Raw genomic sequence first — 13240 nt, 5'->3', positions numbered from 1 at the left:
AAACACATTGACATGGTGTCAGGAGTTGGCAGGATGGCCGCACCGACCCACTCACCTTTGATGAAAGCGTTGCAGACAGTTGGGGAAATTTCGAGAAGGAGCGGTGCTGTATTATCTGACGAATCAAAGCAATTACAAGCACACCTTATTAAACCTGAGGCCCTGGGGAAAGTGGAGTTTGTCTGCAGATAGAGGAAGAAAAAGAGGATCCTGAAACAATTCTGAAAAAAGTCTTCTGATAGAAAATATAATCCTCAACAGGCAAGGTAAACCAAAGAGCAGATGAATCAATACGACCTTATATGGCCACCTTGAAGATCTTAGCAAAGAAATGTGCATTTGCCCCCCTTACTGATGAGTTAGTCATGGATCAAATAATCTGAGAACTACACAGTGATATAGTCCGCACACAGCTGCTGTGGGAGAAAGATTTTACATTACAAACAGCCATTAAAATCTGCATGTTATATGAACAATCAGAAAAAAAAGAGATTTTAGTCAGGAAACAGAAGTATTTGCAGTACTGGGTGTCAAGCTTAACCCTGCAAAATGCAGATTCAGGATCAACCAGTTTCCTTTCCATGGATCATTTACTCACTGCCGATGGTAAAAAGCCCGATACAAACAAGACGTGGCCTTACAACAGATGGCCATTCCTGTGGAAAAGCAGACCTTACAGTGCTTCCTTGGTATGGCAAATTATCTTTCTAAGTTCATTCCACATTACAGTGAAGTCACTGGACCTCTTTGTTAATCTCTCCACCAGGACATTGAGTGGTGCTGGCAGGAGCACCACACAGACTCTTCAACAGACTCAAACAAACACTGGCAGCCCCACCGGTGCTACTTTGACGTTTGAGCACCCACACTTTTATCCATGATGTGGAGATGCCGGCGTTGGACTGGGGTGAGCACAGTAAGAAGTCTTACAACACCAGGTTAAAGTCCAACAGGTTTGTTTCAAACACGAGCTTTCGGAGCACGGCTCCTTCTTCAGGTGAATGGAAAGGCTTGTTCCAGAAATGTTTATATAGACACAGTCAGGGATGCCCGGAATGCGAGCACCTGCAGGCAATCAAATCATCAAAGATGCAGAGAGAGAGGTAACTCCAGGTTAAAGAGGTGTGAATTGTCCCAAGCCAGTTCAGTCGGTAGGCCTCTGCAAGTCCAGGCTTGTTGGTGGGGGCCGAATGTAATGCGACATGAATCCCAGATCCCGGTTGAGTCCGCATTCATGCGTGCGGAACTTAGCTATAAGTTTTTGCTCAGCAATTTTGCGTTGTCGCGTCTCCTGAAGGCCTCCTTGTAGAATGCTGACCCGGAGATCAGAGGCTGAATGTCCTTGACTGCTGAAGTGTTCCCCAACTGGAAGGGAACAGTCCTGCCTGTTGATAGTCGCACGATGCCCGTTCATTCGTTGTCGCAGTGTCTGCATGGTCTCGCCAATGTACCACGCTTCGGGACATCCTTTCCTGCAGCGTATGAGGTAGACTACATTGGTCGAGTCGCACGAGTATGCGCCGCGTACCTGGTGGGTGGTGTTTCCACGTGTAATGGTGGTGTCCATGTCGATGATCTGGCATGTCTTGCAGAGATTACCCTGGCAGGGTTTTGTGGTGTTGTGGTTGCTGTTCTGAAGGCTGGGTAATTTGCTGCAAACAATGGTTTGTTTGAGGTTGCGCGGTTGTTTGAAGGCCAGTAGTGGGGGTGTGGGGATGACCTTGGCAAGATGTCCATCCTCGCTGATGATGTGTTGGAGGCTGCGAAGAAGATGTCGTAGTTTCTCCGCCCCAGGAAAGTACTGGACGACGAAGGGTACTCTGTCAGTGGTGTCCCGTGTTTGTCTTCTGAGGAGGTCGGTGCGGTTTTTTGCTGTGGCGCGGTGGAACTGTCGATCAATGAGTCGAGCGCCATATCCCGTTCGTACGAGGGCATCTTTCAGCATCTGTAGGTGTCTGTTGCGCTCCTCCTTGTCTGAGCAGATCCTGTGTATACGGAGGGCTTGTCCATAGGGGATGGCTTCTTTAATGTGTTTCGGGTGAAAGCTGGAGAAGTGGAGCATCGTGAGATTATCTGTGGGCTTGCGGTAAAGCGAGGTGCTGAGGTGACCGTCCTTGATGGAGACGAGTGTGTCCAAGAATGGAACTGAATTTGGAGAATAGTCCATGGTGAGTTTGATGGTGGGATGGAACTTATTGATGTCATCGTGTAGTCGTTTCAGTGATGTCTCGCCGTGGGTCCAAAGGAAAAAAATGTCATCGATGTATCTGGTGTATAGCATCGGTTGAAAGTCCTGTGTGGTGAGGAAGTCCTGTTCAAACTTGTGCATGAAGATGTTGGCATATTGAGGTGCAAATTTGGTCCCCATGGCTGTTCCGTGCGTCTGGATGAAGAATTTGTTGTCGAAGGTGAAGACGTTGTGGTCTAGAATGAAACGGATGAGTTGCAGAATTGCGTCTGGAGATTGGCAGTTGTCGGTGTTGAGGACTGAGGCTGTTGCAGCAATGCCGTCGTCATGGGGGATGCTGGTGTAGAGTGCCGAGACATCCATTGTGACGAGGAATGTTCCTGGTTCAACTGGTCCATGGGTGCTGAGTTTCTGTAGGAAGTCCGTCGTGTCGCGACAGAAGCTGGGTGTACCTTGTACGATGGGTTTCAAGATGCCCTCGATGTGGCCAGAGAGGTTCTCACACAGGGTCCCATTGCCTGAAACGATAGGACGGCCTGGTGTGTTGGCCTTGTGTATTTTCGGGAGGCAGTAGAGATCTCCAATGCGGGGATTACGTGGGATGAGAGCACGTAGGGTGTTCTGAAGGTCTGGATCTAAGGTCTTGATCAGTCTGCTGAGTTGGCGGATGTGTTCCTTGGTTGGATCTGCGGGTAACTGCCTGTAGTGTTCCTGGTTGTCGAGTTGTCGGTATACTTCTTTGCAGTAGTCTGTTCTGTTCACTTTTATCAGCAGACGCCTCCCAGCATGCACTTGGTGCAGTCTGCATTCAGAATGGCAGAACATTAGCCTTTGCTTCAAGACACTGAGACTCGTTATGCACAGATTGAAAAGGAACTCTTTGCTTTAGTCTTCGCCTGTCAGAAATATGGTCACCCTGCAACTTGAAAGAAATCACCAGCCTCTCATAACTATCTGAAAAAAGCCTCTTCACACTGTTGCTAAAGATGCAACGGTACAATCTCAGCATTTGTTTACAAACATGGCAAGGACTGATGCCCTCTCATTGGCCTTTGGACACATTACGACCAGGCTGATCATGAGGAAGACATAGACATCATGACAATAGAGGTGCTGTCCTCTCGCATAATCCAGAAACACAAAGATACCTAACAAGCGAACATCACATACAAAGACTGGCCTGAGTCCTCAAGGGTGCTTCCAGAACTCTGTATATTCTTCACCATCAGTGTTGAACTTATTGTACAGGAGGGACTGATACTGCGTGGCCAGCGATTCGTCATCCCTACTTCTTTGGGGGATTTTAATCTACATGTCGGTTGGTTTAACCAGGTCGGTCAAGGCAACCTTGAGGAGGAGTTTATAGAATGTATCCGCGATAGTTTCCAAGAACAGTATGTAATGGAACCTAAGAGGGAACAAGCGGTCCTAGATCTAGTCCTCTGTAATGAGACAGGATTGATTCATGATCTCATAGTTAGGGATCCTCTCGGAAGGAGCGATCACAATATGGTGGAATTTAAAATACAGATGGAGGGTGAGAAGGTAAAATCAAATACTAGTGCTTTGTGTTTAAACAAAGGAGATTACAATGGGATAAGAGAAGAACTAGCTAAGGTAGACTGGGAGCAAAGACTTTATGGTGGAACAGTTGAGGAACAGTGGAGAACCTTCCAAATGATTTTTCAAGGTGCTCAGCAAAGGTTTATACCAACAAAAAGGAAGGATGGTAGAAAGAGGGAAAATCGACCGTGGATATCTAAGGAAATAAGGGAGAGTATCAAATTGAAGGAAAAAGCATATAAAGTGGCAAAGATTGGTGGGAGACTAGAGGACTGGGAAATCTTTAGGGGGCAACAGAAAGCTACTAAAAAAGCTATAAAGTAGATGGAACCTGTCCTGAAGGCTACGCTGCTCCCCCAGCAATCCCTCCTCCGGAGCCTCCGCATATCTCCTGTCCACCCTCACCATCTCCCCCACCAATCTCTCCCTCTCTCTCTGCTCTCTCCTCTCCCTATGGGTTCGGATGGAAATCAACTCCCCTCTAATCACCGCCTTCAATGCCTCCCAGACCGTCCCCACTCGGACCTCCCCGTTATCGTTGGCCTCAAGGTACCTCTTGATACACCCCCGAACCCTCCCGCCCACCTCCTCGTCTGCCAGCAGACCCACCTCCAAGCGCCAGAGCGGGCGCTGGCCCCTCTCCTCCCCCAGCCCGAGGTCCACCCAGTGCGGGGCATGATCCGAAATGGCTATGGCAGAGTACTCGGCATCCTCCACCCTCGAAACCAACCCCCTGCTTAGGACAAAAAAAATCAATCCTGGAATAGGCCTTATGCACGTGGGAGAAAAACGAGTATTCCCTGGCCCTTGGCCTCGCAAACCTCCAGGGATCCACCCCTCCCATCTGATCCATAAACCCCTCAACACCTTAGCCGCCGCCGGCCTCCTACCCGTCCGGGACCTGGATCGATCCAAGGGGGGATCCAGCACCGTGTTGAAGTCCACCCTCCCCCCCCATGATCAGGCCCCCCGCCTCCTGATCCGGAATGCGGCCCAACATGCGCCGCGTAAACCCCGCATCGTCCCAGTTCGGGGCGTAGACATTCACCAGCACCACCCGCTCCCCCTGCAGCTTACCACTCACCATCACATACCTCCCGCCACTGTCAGCCACCACCTTTGACGCCTCAAACGACACCCTCTTTCCCAGCAGGATCGCCACCCCCCGATTCTTCGCATCCAGCCCTGAATGAAATACTTGGCCCACCCATCCCTTCCTCAGTCGAACCTGGTCCGCCACCTTCAGGTGCGTCTCCTGGAGCATGGCCACATCCGCCTTCAGCCCCTCTAAAAAAGCTATAAAGAAGAGTAAGATAGATTATGAGAGTAAACTTGCTCAGAATATAAAAACAGACAGTAAAAGTTTTTACAAATATATAAAACAAAAAAGAGTGGCTAAGGTAAATATTGGTCCTTTAGAGGATGAGAAGGGAGTTTTAATAATGGGAGATGAGGAAATGGCTGAGGAACTGAAAGAGTTTTTTGGGTCAGTCTTCACAGTGGAAGACACAAATAACATGCCAGCGACTGATAGAAATGAGGCTATGACAGGTGAGGACCTTGAGATGATTGTTATCACTAAGGAGGTAGTGATGTGCAAGTTAATGGGGCTAAAGGTAGACAAGTCTCCTGGCCCTGATGGAATGCATCCCAGAGTGCTAAAAGAGATGGCTAGGGAAATTGCAGATGCACTAATGATGATTTACCAAAATTCACTAGACTCTGGGGTGGGCCCGGTGGATTGGAAATTTGCAAACTTGACACCACTGTTTAAAAAAGGAGGTAGGCAGAGAGCAGGAAATTATAGGCCAGTGAGCTTAACTTTGGTAGTAGGGAAGATGCTGGAATCTATCATCAAGGAAGAAATAGCGAGGCATCTGGATAGAAATTGTCCCATTGGGCAGACGCAGCATGGGTTCATAAAGGGCAGGTCGTGCCTAATTTATTTAGTGGAATTTTTTGAGAACATTACCAGTGCAATAGATAACAGGGAGCCAATGGATATGGTATATCTGGATTTCCAGAAAGCCTTTGACAATGTGCCACACAAAAGGTTGCTGCATGAGATAAAGATGCATGGCATTAAGGGTGAAGTAGTAGCATGGATAGAGGATTGGTTAATTAATAGAAAGCAAAGAGTGGGGATTAATGGGTGTTTCTCTGGTTGGCAATCAGGAGCTAGTGGTGTCCCTCAGGGATCCGTGTTGGGCCCACAATTGTTCACAATTTACATAGATGATTTGGAGTTGGGGACCAAGGGCAATGTGTCCAAGTTTGCAGATGACACTAAGATGAGTGGTAAAGCGAAAAGTGCAGAGGATACTGGAAGTCTGCAGAGGGATTTGGATAGGTTAAGTGAATGGGCTAGGGTCTGGCAGATGGAATACAATGTTGACAAATGTGAGGTTATCCATTTTGGTAGGAATAACAGCAAACGGGATTATTATTTAAACGATAAAATATTAAAGCATGCCGCTGTGCAGAGAGACCTGGGTGTGCTAGTGCATGAGTCACAGAAAGTTGGTTTACAGGTGCAACAGGTGATTAAGAAGGCAAATGGAATTTTGTCCTTCATTGCTAGAGGGATGGAGTTTACGACTAGGGAGGTTATGCCTCAATTGTATAAGGTGTTAGTGAGGCCACACCTGGGGTATTGTGTTCAGTTTTGGTCTCCTTACTTGAGAAAGGACATACTGGCACTGGAGGGTGTGCAGAGGAGATTCACTAGGTTAATCCCAGAGCTGAAGGGGTTGGATTATGAGGAGAGGTTGAGTAGACTGGGACTGTACTCGTTGGAATTTAGAAGGATGAGGGGGGATCTTATAGAAACATTTAAAATTATGAAGGGAATAGATAGGATAGATGCGGGCAGGTTGTTTCCACTGGCGGGTGAAAGCAGAACTAGGGGACATAGCCTCAAAATAAGGGGAAGTAGATTTAGGACTGAGTGTAGGAGGAACTTCTTCACCCACAGGGTTGTGTATCTATGGAATTCCTTGCCCAGTGAAGCAGTTGAGGCTCCTTCAGTAAATGTTTTCAAGGTAAAGATAGATAGTTTTTTGAAGAATAAAGGGATTAAGGGTTATGGTGTTCGGGGCGGAAAGTGGAGCTGAGTCCACAAAAGGTCAGCCATGATCTCATTGAATGGCGGAGCAGGCTCGAGGGGCCAGATGGCCTACTCCTGCTCGTAGTTCTTATATTCTTATGTTCTTCAGTACTGCACCCAGCAACTTCAACAGAAGGATTCCGGGTTTGTAGCAGCCAGATACAGGGCCAAGGAATTACTCTGCCAGCCCTCCATATACCCAGATATGTAAAGGAAAGTTTCCAGATGTGCAGCATGCAATACACTGAAGCCACATCAAGCTGCATTTACATTAGGTCCTGGACCTCCCATGGGCATTTACAGCAGCCAACATCTTTGAATGGAATGGAAAATAACATTTAGTCTGAGTTGATTCAGATTCCGAGTGGTTTAAACTGGACTGCCTGCCAAACATGATGCGCAACACAATCATCATCAAGCTCAAGAGACATTTCACTGCACACAGCATCCTGCAGAAACTCACATCAGACAGCGCGCGCCAATTTGTCTCCACAGAGTTTTGAAACTCTGCACACACATGGGACTTTGAGCGTATCATGTGTGGCCCCCTATACCCGCAGTCAAAGTTGTGGTGGAACAGGCGGTATGCTCGGCTAAACAACTAGAAACCAACGTGAATGATGCTCCTGTGCAATGCTGATTGAGAAGCAAAATGTACTATGATCGAAATGCCCAAAGACCCAATCCTGATCACATGGTTGAATCTGGACTGCATGTGGCCTTGACAATTTGGTGGCGTTATACAGCCTGCCCTGCAAATGAACAGTTACATGGTAGCCTCCGATAGTGCGCACTGTGTACACAACCACCATCACCTCCTACGGATATAGGAACCAGCACAAACAGATACCGCAGCACTACAGTCATCCGGCCTACAACAAGCCCTCGACACCAGGAGACATGCAGACTCCTCCAGAGACCAATGCAGTTTGCGTTACACCCACCCAGCACACTGACAGAATGCTCTCGGTCATCCACACTGAGGACACCAGCCTGAGAAAGACTACAACGCCACTAACCGGCATCATCACACCCTCAGGATGTCTGAGCAAACCAAACATAAAGTATCAGGACCATATTACCACCTAGTCTAGAACTGACCTTTGAATCTCATCTTTGTACAATGAAAATGGCGGGGTGGGGGGTGGAAGAAGATACAATGGGCAATTCACCAACTGCAACAGCTTAATCTGTGCCTCACCATATGTAACTAGTTTTATATTGTTAGCCTGTTTTTTAAAAATCTTTTTATTGGCGTTTTCAAGAATTATAAAGACTTATGTACATTGCTGGTCGTGTTCATTTACTGTACAATGCAGAAAGCTTTGTCTTTTCCTTCTCTTGTGGTTTCCTATACATGGTCTGCCACCATCCGGCTCAGCATGCGGTCCTTCCCGCGCCCCCCCCCCCCCCCCCCACCCTGCCTCTCCCTATCCTCCGCCAACCCACCTACCCTTGTGCCCCCCCCCGGTTGGCTTGGGGGGTGGGGGTGGTGTTCCCCCCTTCCTCTCACCCTCTGCCCCCCCCCTATTTCTTTTCTTCCTCCATCGGCTTCGGCCATGTTTCTCCTGGAGGTTGGGGGGGGTTGTTTCCCCCTCCCTCCCACGTTGTCTCTTTTGTGTCTCTCCAGCCCTTCCTCCTCTTCCCCCCCTTCCCCCGGGTAGCGTGTTCCTATGGTTCCCCCCCTTGCCTTTCTTTTCTTTTTCCTCTCTCTTTTATTTCTACCTTTCCCATTTCCCTATCCGTTGTTGCTGGCCTCAAACAGGTTCTGGAACAGGCGGTCGAACTGCCCCCATGCATTTAGGAAGCCTTCCTCCAACCATCGGATGGCATATTTAATCTTCTCCAGAAATTCCGAGAGGTCAGCGAGCCAGTCTGCAGCTTTGGGCGGTGCTGCAGATCGCCAGCCGAGCAGGATTCTCCGGCATGCGACTAGGGAAACGAAAGCAACGGTGTCGGCCCTCTTCCGCATGTGTTACTCTGGCCTCTCCGATACCCCGAAGATTGCCACATTTGGGCATGGCTTCACTCTCACCCCCACAACCTTGAGCATTGCCTCGGAGAAGGCTGTCCAGAACCCAGCCAGTTTGGGACAAGCCCAGAACGTATGGGTGTAGTTGGCCGGGACCCTCTGTGTGATCTCAGCACCACTTTGAACTGCATGAGGCTGAGCCTTGTGTAGGAGGAGGTGGAGTTGGCCCTGCTCAGTGCTTCGCTCCAAAGTCCCCACCCCACTTCTGTCCCCAGTTCATCCTCCCATTTCCAGCTGCTCTCATCCAGTGGTGTTCGGGCTCTGTCCAGTCGCTGTTCATTCATTTTCCCATAGTGTGCCCCTTCTTTACTATCTGTATTTATCTGGTCCTCCAATAGTGTAGTTTCTGTGGCCCCGGTGTACCCTACTTTCTCTTTGCAGAGGAAGTGCTTTATTTGTAGGGTCTCATTTCCTGCCCCGTCCGCAGTTCCCATTCCTCCGTCAGTTCGTCCAGTGTCGCCAGTCTGTGCCCCATGTAAAAGTCCCCGACCGTCAGCGTGCCCCTGTCCCTTCTCCATTTCTGAAAGATGGTGTCTAGCATGGCTGGGGGGAATCTGTGGTTGCCGCAGATGCGGGCCATGGGGGACATCCTAGTCAGCCCAAAGTGCTGTCTTAATTGGGCCCAAGCTTCCAGTGTAGCCGCTACCACTGGGCTTGATGTGTATTTTGCCGAGCGGGATGGGAGTGCTACTGTAGCCAAGGCCCAGAAGGTCGTCCCCTTGTAGGAGGCCTCCTCCATCCGCACCCACTGTGAATTGAGTTTGTGTACCCATCCTCTCACTCTTTCTGCCGTTGCTGCCCAGTGGTAGTACTGCAGGTTTGGTAATGCCAGGCCACCTTTGATTTTCCTCCCCAAGAATGTTCTGAACTCTTTCAGGATCTGCAGTATTGCCGCAGTCCTTCCTGTGGCTTCCAGACATACAGGAACAGGTCATCCACATAGAGTGAGACTCTGTGCTCTCAATCTCCTCTCTGGATGCTCTTCCAGCTTTTCACGTCCTGCTGGGCTATCGCCAGGGGTTCAGTTGCCAGCGTGAACAGGAGCAGGATCAATGGGCATCCTTGCCTTGTGCCTCTTTGTAGCTGGAAGTATTCAGAGTTGGTGTTGGTTCGAACACTCGCTTTGGGAGCGTTGTACAGGAGCCTCACCCAGGCGGTGAATCCTGCTCCGAGCCCAAATCGTTCCAGTACCTCGAGGAAGTGCTTCCATTCCATTGTCAAAGGCCTTTTCTGCATCCAGGGAGATGATCACCTCTGGTGTTCTCTCCCTGGGTGGGTGGGAGCAGTCATTATTATATTCAGCAGCTACCTGATGTTCGCAGTGAGTTGCCTACCCTTGACAAAGCCCGTTTGGTCCTCTGCAACCATCGCTTTCGCATCTTTCCAGCCTTTTTGTCAAAACCTTTGTGAGTATTTTCAGCAGCGAAATGGGTCTGTATGATCCACATTCCATCGGGTCTTCATCTTTCCTTGGGTATCAATGAGATTTTGGCCTGCGCCAGGGTAGGAGGCAAAGTATCCCTTGCCAACAAGTCCGCAAACATGTCCCTTAGGTGTGGGGCCAAGGGCGGCGCAAATTTTTTGTAGAAGTCCGCCGGGAATCCATCGGGTCCTGGTGCCTTCCCCGCCTGCATGGAGCTGCCCCGCGCCCCGCCCGTCTGTCTACCCCACAACTGGAAGGCCCAGAGGTGTACAGCCCTCGGTAGAAGGTCCCGAATGCTCGGTTGACCTCTTTTGGTACCAGTCTGCCTCTGTTATTCTTTACCTGTGCTATTTCCTTTGTGGCTGCCTGCTTTCTCAGCTGGTGAGCCAGTACATGGCCAGCCTTGTCTCCGTGTTCATAGAAGGTGCCCTGTGTCTGGCGGAGTTGGTGCATTGCTTTCCTGGTGGATAGCAGGCTAAAGTCCATTTGTAGCTTTTTCCTCCCCGCCAACAGCTCTATGGTCAGGGCCTCGGAGTACTTTCTGTCGACCTCCAAGATGGTTTGTCGGCTAAATCTCTCCTTAATCACAGCCTTCAGTGTCTCACCCTCCACGTTTTGGTTGTTACTAACGTAGTCGCCTATAGCCCGCAACGTCTACTGGCAGAAGGCCTTCTCAGCCAGGAGGTCCGTGTCCAGCCTCCACTTGGGGCACTGGGCACGGCCCATCTCCAACCTCACATCCATGTAATGTGGAGCGTGGTCGGAGATTCCGATCACAGAATATTCAGCTGCTATGATTCCTGGAAGTGCCGATTTCCCCACTGCAAAGAAGTCCATGCGGGTGTACATCCTGTGCACCTGTGAAAAGAACGAGACCTCCTTTTCTCCCGGGTGTAGGAACCTCCACGTGTCCACCACCCCTATCTGCTCCATGAATGCTCCCAGTTCCCTAGCCATGCCTGTCTTTCTCCCCCTCCTGGGGTTTGATCAGTCGATCAGTGGGTCCTGTACACAGTTAAAGTCGCTGCTCCCCCCCCCCTCCCCCATAATCAGTCGGTGTGTGTCAATATCGGGGATTTCCACCATGGTCTTTTTTATATGTGTGCGTCCCAATTAGGAGTGTACACATTTAGCAGCACCCCTTCCAGGACACCGTTGACCATGACGTACCGTCCCCCTGGATCCATAACTGCCCTGGTCTCAGTAAATCTTGTCCTCTTGCTCAGCTGTATGGCTACTCCCCTAGCCCTCATCCCGTATCATGAACGGTACATCTGTCCCACCCAGCCCTTCCTTACCAGCAGTCTGTCCTTCTCCCTCAGGTGTGTCTCCTGTAGGTAGACTATGTCGGCCTTCAGGCTTCTCAGGTGGGCGAAGACTCTGGATCTTTTCATGTTCCAGGTGACTATTCTGGTGGGGGGTTTCTGATCCCCCCCCCCCCCCCCCCCGGTCCTACAGGATCAACCATACTTACCTGGTGGACATGCCCCTGCACTCCGGGGTTTCCCTTTGTTGGGGGGCATCCAAAATGGCCGTCAACTATGTGTACGCCACGTGGGTGTGCTCCTGCACTCCAGAGTCTCCCTTTGCCCAGGGGCCCCTCCGAGTGGCTGCTTGCGGCACCATCTTGGTTCCTCACCCTGATCCATACCTGCAGGGGCCTATGTCTGTCTTGCTGCCTAGCCTTTCCTGTCGTTTTGTTCCTTCCTGTTCTGCGCATCCCCTCGTCCCCGTTCCCCCTCCCTGAGACCCCCTCCCGGTCCCCCTTCTCTCTTTCCCCACCTTGTGTTCTCCCCCCCTTGTGCTCTGCACCCCCCTTGGCCAGACGCTCCCTCTCCCCTGAGAGGCCTGTCTTGTGCTCTGCACCCCCCTTGGCCAGACGCTCCCTCTCCCCTGAGAGGCCTGTCTTGTGCTCTGCACCCCCATTGGCCAGACGCTCCCTCTCCCCTGAGAGGTGCGCCATGGCCTGTCTTACCGTGCGAGCCCTCCTCGCTAGTACGGTGGCTCCTCTGCCTGTGCTGATCTAATCCTTGCTTTGTTCTGCCTACCTGTCTCCATCCCCTCCCTCACCCCCTTATCTGCTTCCCCTAATCTTGCTCCCTTTTCCCTGTTTGCCAGCTTCAAACTGAAACAAAGTCGAAAACAAAAACGAGGCAGCATAGGCCCGTAACTATATACTGTAGTCCACATTACAGTCCGTGTTTTCGGTCTGTCCTCAACTTTTGTTCTCTTCTGTTTTCTTCCCCACCCCCCAACCGCGATGCCTTCACCGCTGCCACGTCTGTTCTCCGTCCAGGTTTTTACAAACGCGTTGGCCTTCGTCGGGGTTCCTTCCCCTGGTATGTTACCCAGAGCCTGGCCAGGAATAGCATGCCAAATCTCATCTCTTTTTGGTAGAGCACCGACCTCGCTCTATTAAATTCAGCCCTCTTTTTTCCTGGTCCACCCCATATAGATAGACCCTGATTTGTGCCATTTCCCACGAGCACATCTTTGTCTGCCAGGCCCACCTCAGGATCTTTTCCCGGTCTTGGTATCGGTGCAGCTTTGCAATTACTGCCCTTGGCTGCTCCTCAGTTTGGGGTTTAGGCCAGAGCGACCTGTGTGCCCTGTCCATCTCTGGAGGGGTTTGGAAAGCCTTCTCTCCCAACTAAGTTGCCCAGCATTTGGGCGATGTAGCCCGTTGGATCCCTTCCCACCACCCCCTCTGGCAGACCCAGATACGGACATTTTGCCAACCTGTTCTCCTGGTCCTCAACCTTCCCCTTTAAGTTCCCTTGGGCCACCACTAACCTCTTCACCTCAGCCTCCAGAGCCACTATCCTCTCGCTCTGGTCCATCGACGCCTTCTCCAGGTCCAGGATCGTCTTCTCCTCGGCCTCCACCTACCGTCCCAGGCCGTCTATCGTGCGCCGAAGGGTGGCTATC

The 13240-nt window shown here is 50.6% G+C and overlaps 1 protein-coding gene across 1 annotated transcript in view; it reads left to right on the top strand.

Moving 5' to 3' along the window:
- LOC119965264 (polycystic kidney disease 2-like 2 protein) overlaps positions 1-13240 on the top strand; it is a 120058-nt gene that overhangs the window by 34062 nt on the left and 72756 nt on the right. The gene's annotated exons all lie outside the window — the stretch shown is intronic.

Source organism: Scyliorhinus canicula, chromosome 4 (genome assembly GCF_902713615.1).
Source record: "Scyliorhinus canicula chromosome 4, sScyCan1.1, whole genome shotgun sequence".
Lineage (NCBI taxonomy): Eukaryota > Metazoa > Chordata > Chondrichthyes > Carcharhiniformes > Scyliorhinidae > Scyliorhinus > Scyliorhinus canicula.
The sequence above is the reverse complement of the archived record's forward strand: the minus strand, read 5'-3'. Positions and strand labels throughout refer to the sequence as shown.